This window comes from Olea europaea, unplaced genomic scaffold (genome assembly GCF_002742605.1).
Source record: "Olea europaea var. sylvestris unplaced genomic scaffold, O_europaea_v1 scaffold1256, whole genome shotgun sequence".
Lineage (NCBI taxonomy): Eukaryota > Viridiplantae > Streptophyta > Magnoliopsida > Lamiales > Oleaceae > Olea > Olea europaea.
Genome location: NW_019230002.1, coordinates 338,812 through 348,296, shown reverse-complemented (window position 1 = coordinate 348,296; position 9,485 = coordinate 338,812). Strand labels below are relative to the sequence as shown.

The 9,485-nt window shown below is 34.5% G+C and overlaps 2 long non-coding RNA genes across 3 annotated transcripts; one reads left to right on the top strand and one right to left on the bottom strand.

Annotated features, from left to right (window-relative positions):
• Nucleotides 1-2,401: 2,401 nt before the first annotated feature.
• On the bottom strand, nucleotides 2,402-3,878 carry LOC111374485. Its single transcript, XR_002699152.1, has 2 exons — nucleotides 3,177-3,878; nucleotides 2,402-2,786 (listed from the first exon to the last, which is right to left on the bottom strand). It is a non-coding gene; the product is annotated as an uncharacterized LOC111374485 (long non-coding RNA).
• Nucleotides 3,879-6,145: 2,267 nt separating this feature from the next.
• On the top strand, nucleotides 6,146-8,601 carry LOC111374483. 2 transcript variants are annotated; one of them, XR_002699151.1, is made up of 3 exons: nucleotides 6,146-6,521; nucleotides 7,645-7,816; nucleotides 8,229-8,601. It is a non-coding gene; the product is annotated as an uncharacterized LOC111374483 (long non-coding RNA). The 2 variants fall into 2 exon arrangements; XR_002699150.1 differs by having other exon boundaries at nucleotides 6,150-6,521; nucleotides 8,319-8,601.
• Nucleotides 8,602-9,485: the final 884 nt, after the last annotated feature.

The following is a 9,485-nucleotide window of genomic DNA, read 5'->3' as shown; positions in this document are numbered from 1 at the left end:
CTACCCATCAATATGAATACAGTTAACACAATAAATTAACTTAAAAGATGAAAAAATGATTAAAAAAAAAACATTAGGGAGGAAGAGTTAGGAAGATGAAATACATTAATTAGTAACACTGAAAGCACTGAGTTTAATTAACAAAGAACAAGAATGACAAGCAATAAAAAGATTCTACAATTTTTACCTTAATGGGGATGCAACCTAAGTTTAAGTGACGTTAAATTATAAGCTAAATAAAAGGTGAAATTTGGTCATCTGATTTCAATTATCATTTAATGACATATTAGTCCCACCAAAACTAGAATTGCAACCCTAATGGGACTACAAATGCAATTATTAGGTTGATCATAAATGATGAAAAATTAACGTTTGTGGAATTTAACACATAGAATAAATATGCTCATCACATAGAATACTAGAAAATTAGTGCAAAAAAAGATGACATTAATTTGCTTTCTTTCAGTGTATATTGATACATTAAGTGGAGTGAAGATTTATTCCAATACGGAATACTAAACAAAATTATTGAAATTTTGCGTGAATAAGTGACTTTTGGACGACGATACTAACACAATTAAAAGATAAATTGACCAAATGCAATTTTAGCTTTGACAATTTTGCTTGTACGACATATTTACTAATAATTTATTACGCAGACATACTAACAAAATGTTTGTTACATCGTGTTTATAAATTGCATATAAACACTTAAATCACTTTTTATTCACACTCTTAAAGGAATTCACAAGTATTATTGACAACTCAATTCTATCGATGTATAATTTTAACAGTTTATAAACGCTTCAATAACATAACATGTGAAGCTTTGACCATCTTGGGGATGTAGTGAGTAGTGAATTCTGAGTTACGAGTTGTTATCCGGCAAGACATAGTTTACAGTATTAATGGCTATATCTCCTGCGTCTATCATCTTATCTGCTACGGATTGAAGATTTTGCATGGGAACACTATTTTATTGTTCTGGAAAGTGTAACCGTGCACAGATAAAGAGGCACCAACTGTTTTTCAATTTATTTATTTTTTAATTTATACAACTTTTTCAAACAAAATCGACGAAAGAGAAAGATTATAAGCCTTAAAAAAGTATTGTAAAAAGCACGATATTATGTTTACATGTGCGCACTTTTACGCTGCTTGGATTGGCATTGATGTCTTCCTTTGCTGGTGGAAGCTCGGCCTTTGCTCCAATTGCCTCTACTTCTTCCCGCGAGATTAGTTTTAGACAAATAATGAGTGCAATTCATCATTATGCCAATAATCTCTATGATTAATTAGATAAAGTCAATTTGATTACATACAGAGAAGAAAAAGAAGATTTAATATTTGAGGAGGAGAAAATGTCAATAATCAAATTAATGGGGAATGAAGATTGAGCTACTCAACCTTTTACGTAATGTGAGTTTTTGCATCATCAATCTTTCAAATTTGAGGTTTTCAATCCGGAATCCATTTAAATTGATGAATCTAGGTTCCAAAGTAACTGAAATAATCAATTCAAAAGTTAAAATTGCAAGTGAAGATTCGCGACTAGAGGACAAAAATGTCAAACCCCTTAACATTAATCCATAATTCAAGTATTCAACTAAAATTTGTGTGATTTTAACATCTAAATTGATGATCTCATAAGAACCCAAATTCCCGAGTCCAAATAGAACCGAGAATCCAAAACCTAAGTTTTGAAGTTTAGGAATCCATAACCACATGTAAAAGATTGGAGCCGTAATTGACCCTTAAATTAAGGGATCAAATCAAAGTGCTGAGAACACGAAGTCTATTTTTGATGAACGGTGTTACGTAGCACACTTGGTATTAAACACAAGCTTTAAATGTCATTAATTAATACAACACTCAAATGTAGATATGTCTCATTTAAACACTTATACGAATTGATGGTACTTGGCTCTCGTTTGGACCCCATTTTCTAAAAATTCATTTCTTTTTCTGAATTCATTTTTAATTACATATTTCACGAAATTCATAACTTTTATCAATTTTTCAACTACACATTTTATTAATTTTTTTAATCAAATTCTACTAAAATTTTAATTTTTTACAAAACCAAACAGAAGCTTTTAATTACCACCTAATTTTATTATAATAACAAATTAGTTCATTAGAACTTCATGATCACAATCATCCTACCATCTCGTCTCAAAAGAATATATAATGTTTCTCTAAACTATAATATGGTGTCTACACTATAAGTTTATCAAATATCAATATTATCTACACATTCCTTAAAACTTGTAGTTTTACCCACTGACTACTTCCTATACACACATACCATATGACCCATTGCTTATTAGCACTAAAAGCAATACCAAACAAGCACTAAGAATGCAAGGTATATATCTCGTGTGAGTTAGTCAAATCTTAATAGACGAAGTACAAAATCAAGGTATTACCACAAATGATGATATAAAAGCTAATACAGGAAGTAGAAATTTTATAGCTTATCCAGATTCATTTCTCCAAATAATGTCCACTGATCCATTACCCAAAAGTAAAGGGGTAAAATTTTGTCGAAATACCATTCAAACACTATCAACAGAAGAGAAGCTACGGGAATCTTGCACCCATCAAAGGGTACCCAGTAGCCACTTGTTCATTCACCAAACAAATGTGCATCTCATCGACATAAATCGTGCAGCAACCTCAGCATCACTCAGGTGATTTTGTTTAGCAAGAGAATTATCAACATGAAAAATGAGAATTGGAGCAGCAATTTTGGCTCCAATAGACGTTCAACAATTTGCTGCCACCTGAAAGTTCAATCAGTACACAGCTGCTGGTAAAGCCTGTTAACCATTTTCAGAATGTTCACCACACTCAGAATGCTGACTACACAAGAGCTATTTATATGTAGTCCAAATAAAACCTCAATTGCACAATGTATAAAAGTATAACAGCTCTACAAAATTAATAGGATTGAATGACGAGAAAAGGCTTCCAGTGAACAGCTTATTGGCAGAAGGCGTGCTATGCATAACTTAGATTCCTGGAAACTTATTCAGAAACCCAGTTTTTCCATTTTTCTTCTGATTTTTTTAGTGGGAGGGGGAGAATTTCAACAAACCTAGACATTTTCTTTTATTTTGATATTTTTAGGGGGGAGACGAGTATTTCAACAAGATGTAAATATATGTGCGGACCTAATGCCTTCAGCAAACATGTCATTTTCACGAATGATTTCCTCCTTTGCAAATTCTTCTAGCATAGCACGTTGACGATCAGTTACAGTCCTGAAGATAAGAGAAAGGCAGCGAGGATAAGCCAAATAGGTTCTACATATTTTTTACATATTTTATTTGGAAGCACTGTCCGTATATATTGCAATTGATTGCCAAAAGAAAAGGAAAACAATGAATTTATTATAGTAACTTAAAAGCGTGTTATAGTCTTGTACTTTCTAATGCATGCTTTATAGGGAAATTCTGGTTCTCTTGAGCATAAAATGTTTTAACACAAGCAGACACAAACTGAAATAAGAGAAAATTCTATAAATTCGCCAGCCTGTAAAACTATGCAGTTTGAAGAGATTAATAACAACTAAGAGCTCCACGTCCCACCCACTTTCAAACAAAGCTAGACTGCAGGTAGAGTTGGGAAATGGAGGTCTCTCCTGCACATTGAATAATTTTCTAGTGGGCAAAAAGCTCTTACCTTGCAACAAATAACAGAAAACATACCCAAGCACATAAAAGCACGCACACATACATCAAGACGTGCATATATTCCTAGTTACATGCATTACACGCACAGAGCGCGCGATTTCTGTTGCTTCTAATCTTGATTGTAGAACCCAATCTTTTCCTTTCGTCATTCTGGCTAAACCCAATAATCAATCATGTCCCTGACATAGACCAACTTTTCCAATTGAGGTAAATATACTTTCTTTCTTTTTTTTAAATGATTCCAAACGCAGTTCTATGTGTTTTACATTTCTTTTTGACTTAATAAGTTGTTGAGATGATAATTGGGCGTTTTACTTTTAAGTGAAAATACAAGGAAAGGTGCACTTGTACTGAGGTTGCAGAAGAAACTTTTGGTGAGGATTTCATGAACATTAGGCCAATGATTAGTGCACTTTTATAGATTATGTTCATTAATTTCGGTAATGCAGAACATCCCTGAAATTTCTCTGATCTGAGCCCTTCCAGGGGATTGTTATTTTTAAAATCAATCTTTATGGGAGAGATTAGGCCTAATATTCTTAAAATGCATAACGAAAATGCTTCCCATTTGAATGAACAAAAATAAAGGTGATTTGGACCTACAACAATAATTTTTGTCCAAAATTTGCTTGATTAATGTAATATTACTTTCAACTTAAGAGTCAAAGACTCCATTATCACACAAATCTGGGTTCTTTTGGCCACAATTCCATGTGGATTCCACAATTCTTTATTCTATATCATACAATATGAATTCGAAGAAAATGAATTTATCCGGCCAACAAGTAGTCTTGTTTGTTGTCTAATTAGTGGTGGTCCCTTTAGCATTTTCCGATTGCATGCTGTCATCTACAATATTTCAATTGTTTCTGTTTTTTTCGTTAGCGTGATCTGGAAATTTTGCACCTAATTCAATTGCTCTACTATAATTAGGATTATATCTTGTCTGTGCCCCCGAGACATTGATATGTTCATACGGTTGCTAGCTTTGGCACCGTGCTTTACATTCTTGGTTGCCCTAAATTTTTGTGAGCCCAGGTAGTTCATTTAACACACATTTTCTAGGACTTGTTTCTCTTTCCTAAAATTTTACCCATTGCAGTCTGGTTGCTGTAAGCCTCCAACAATCTGTGGGTTCCAATACACGAGTCCCATATCGTGGATCGGCCCATCAAACCAAGCAGCGGACGCAGATTGCTTCATATGGAACAACGATCCGAGCCAACTGTGCTATAACTGTAATTCTTGCAAGGCTGGTCTATTGGGAAACCTAAGACACGAATGGAGGAAAGCCAACATAATCCTTATAGTCACAGTTGTGGTTCTAATTTGGGTTTATCTTATTGCTTGCAGCGCATACAGAAATGCTCAAACCGAAGAATTATTCCGCAGATACAAACAGGGTTGGGCTTAATTCGACTATGATACCCAAACAGCTTCGACTTTTTCGAATTCTATTGGTTTTGGTCTGTGTTCGATTGCTTAGTGCATTGTTGTTTTATGACTTCTTGTATGTATATGTTCTTTGTATTGTTCTTTATAGTTTATTCAGAAATAATAACCGATTCCATAAATATATCGGATTTTCGGAATAAGTTATTTATCTTATTATTAATCAAGGATTTCTTATATAGCTAGAACGACCCTCACAAATTGCGAATACTAATTTGTTAAGAATTAAGCGGATTGAAGATATAGCGTCATCATTCACTGGAATCGAAATATCTGCAAGATCAGGGTCACAATTTGTATCGATTAAACAAATTGTTGAATTATAATGGACCTTTAGAGGGAGAGAAGGGATGAAGTTTGTAATTTCTATCATAACTTTAATTTTTTTCTATATTCTTCTTGGCTCGTCACATTATAAAGTGTGTTAGAATAATATCCAAACTTTAGACTTTTTGCTAGATTCTTCTAATGTAAAGTCTTATTCGATGTATTGGATGAGAGTTGAGTTATGTTGTCGGAACTCGTCATCTTTCCAATATATTTTATTACATCACTTTTTCTCAAGATGATGTCAACACATTTTTTGAAGCCATGTTGAGCTATTAATTCGATCTGTTGCCAATAAGATTTCGGATAATGTTAATTCCAATTCTCGTGTGCTGAGTTCTGAAAATAATATGTTATTATAAAATTTTGGAACAATTTCAATTTCATTATTAAATCTCTTTTTTGTCACTTATTGTCTTCAAGCTAATGAAATTGTCCAATTCAGGGGCGGACCCCATTAGGCCCAGTGCGGGCAGATGCCCGCACTGAACTTTTGGGCTCCAATAGGCCCAATTTTTTTATTTTTATTTTTTTTATTAAAAACCTGGTTAAATGTCCAACCCAGATGGAAGTCCAACTACCCACAACCCATGACCTGTTTACCGACCCGGACCTGGAATGTGGATTCAAATCATTCAATTAACCCGTTTTAATTGAAATCAAAACCAAACCAATTAACCAAACCCTTGAATCTCGTCTCTCTCCATCTCTCAACTCTCACCTGCTCCGCCCCCGCCGGCTGCTTCTACTTCCAATCCACCGGTGGCCGGCATCTCCTAGATTAGGGGCTCTAATCTCCGACACTGTAAGTGTATCCGGTATCTCCAAAGTTGAAACCCCAATCCTCCCCCACCCAACTCCGCAGGACCGTAACTGCCATCGCCTCTCGCCAAGCATCAGCTGCCGCCTCTAAAGAAGAAGAACTGAAGAAAAGAAGCCGTGGGCAGCAGTGGCTTACTGACCTTGATTTCAATTTGAAGAAAAGAAGTCGTAGGCCCGCCGGCCGTAGCCCAGCAGAAGAACGATTGAACGAAGAAGGTGAAGGTGACTTACTGACTATGATTTCAATTTGAGTTAATTTGTGTGCTAATTAATTTTCCATTGCTGAATTACCTGTCATTTTAGTAAAAATTAGGCACAAGAGAAAATAGAAATGAACCGAGTGCGATACCCATTACCCAAGCTCCAAAAATTGCTGAATTACCTGTCATTTGTATTGATATCTGCTCACTGCTCTCCCAAGTGCAATACCCAAGCTCCAAAAATTGAGTGCTATGGTCGGCCTAAGGGTGAACAAAGTACAAGAAATGGGTCTATTTACAAATTGTTACCAAATCATATAAACTTAACCAAAAAACGATTAGGTGCCATGGACCCATCCCAAAGAAAAGTGAATGTCAAGGGCTGCTGGAAAAGGGTTAAAAATGATAAAGAAAAAAGCGCTAAAATGGATGAAAGAGGGATCGCTTAGAATAGAATATTGCAGTTGCAGAAGTCTAAATATTTTAATTATCTTATCGAGTTCTTTTGGGCAAAAGAAGTTTGCAAAAGATCCAACTTTTGGTTTCATAAAGAAAGAAAAGAGAATTTGCATGAAAGCTGCGACTACTAACTTGTAAAATATTATGAATTTAATTCATTTTTATCTCCAGAATATGGCTCCAACTAAATATAGGGATAGGATTACAAATAATTATAAGAAGAGGAATCCATAATGATTATGCAATTAAGCGATCGTGGAAGTAATCATGGAAAATTATTAAGCATATATCAAATATTTGGAAAGTGTTTATAAACACTTTAAATTATATATAAATAGATAAAAAATAGTGATAAATAAATTAATAGTATGGTGTATGTCTGAATGGAGCATTAAATTGGATTGATAAGGTGAATTGATATTGTGAAATTGGGTTGATAATGTGAAATTGTGAAATGTGAATTGGATTGTGAAATGTGAATCGCACTGCGAATTGAGATTGTGAAATTGTGAATATATGATTCTTTTGTCATTATGAATTATTCTCACTCACTCCCAGTAATAATTGGATATGGGATTGGTCAATGTTGCATTCATGTATTTTGACATTTTGTATGCCAGATGAGATATAGGTTAAAACTTAAAAAGTGGATAATATGTATCTATCTACTATGCTATTTAAATCAGGTGGTTTTGCAAAAGCTAATGTTGTTGAAGCATACAATGGAGTCAATATTACAGTGATGGTTGGTGGTTTCCTTAGAAAAGAGGAAAGATGTGATATTAAAGAATGTTTCATATACAAATCCAGAAATCCCAGGCTTCGGTTCTCAAGAAGCATGCTGCTGCCAACAACAAGGTAATTGGCTTATATTGAGCTTTCTTAATGACCTTTTTTCATAGAACACTGCTATATTATTTTTAGTTTGCAGTAGTATTGTTTTATATTTTTATCATTATTAAATTCATAGTCAAAAACTCAAAGTTCGGCATTATTATGCCCGCACTGAAAAACATTCCTGGCTCCGCCCCTGGTCCAATTGACAGTCAGTCATGAAGTAATTGATTTTCCACGTAATCATTACATGACATCTCTGAAATTTTATCGATTTCCTCTTTAAACTTTATCTTGGAAGTCACAATATACAAATTTTTCATTTTTCCCAACATAAAAATCGGTTTTCAATTGTCGATCATAAAAGCGCATTATATGATTAAAATTGCTTTTGACGCATAAATATGTGCACCGACATCGGGTCATTGCTACGTAGAATATGCCAAAAACAAGCATTGAGCAAATAAATATTTGCAACACTTAGCCCCATGCACTTCTCCACTGACAAAGAAAGGATTCTCTCAAGGCTGACAGTTCAGAGATCGTGGGTTTGATTCGTGGAGCTCTTGGAAGGCAAGACATATACTGGAAGACATAATTTATCTTGGAAAGCAGGAATGTCTTGGAAGATAAGGCGCAACGTGGATTGGCTCACTAGACACTTTGGCAGTTCAGTTGGAGAGGCGCTCGGACCCTGTTCAGTAGGAGGCACATCCCGCGGTTTAATTTGTCTGTGTGAAGAGGGATTGGATCACAGACCCAATAAATAGTCGTCGAAGGTGGACACCTTGATAAAAATATATATATATATATATATATATAACACTCCTCTCTCATATATTTCTCGCATCGATGTATTTTTTTTAAAAGGTTTTCATCAATTAAAATAAATAAATAAGTAAATTTCTCCATTATTTTTTTGACACATTATATATATATATTTGATTCTCTAGATGAACAAACCTGACAACAAAGCTGGAAGAAAAGATAGAACATGCTCGAAAAAACATCGCTTGGGAAAGAAAATATCTGATGCTACAAAATGTAAGGAAGAGAAAAAACCCTATCTACCAGTAAGGATAACTTCGCAAGCACTCGATGAAGCATAAATAATTAAACAGTCAAAGAATGATGAACATTAATATAGGGTTGTAGAGATGAAAACTGCAGACAAAAAGCTAGGTCCATCCTCGCAATTTGTGAGTTTATGCGAGCTTCTTCTGCAAAATGTGAAGTGAAGGTTCTAACAAAACTTTGAAAACCAAGGTGAGACTTATTCTGTCTAAGAAATGTAGGGACTAATTGTCACCCCGAGAGAACATATCACAAAACATTGAAAACCAAGGTGAGACTTAATCAATATCATGGGAAATATTTATCATGTGCGAAAGGCATCAATCTATTTGATCCAGGGAAACTGTGTTCCACTTTATATGAGTCACATGCACAATTATCTCCACCTTGGCGAATATTCATCCCTCAAGAGAAAAATATAACCTCGGAAACCACACCGTTTAGGACCAATGGGTTAGAACACATCCTCTCTAACACCTAGAGATGTTAATCAAGTTTAAACAATACTTGAACATATTCATTGTGATTGGCTTTGTCATCATATCTCTTGCATTCTCTGAGGTATGCACCTTCTCTTACAGCAGTTCTCCTGAAGTAACCAACTCATTTATCTTGCAAA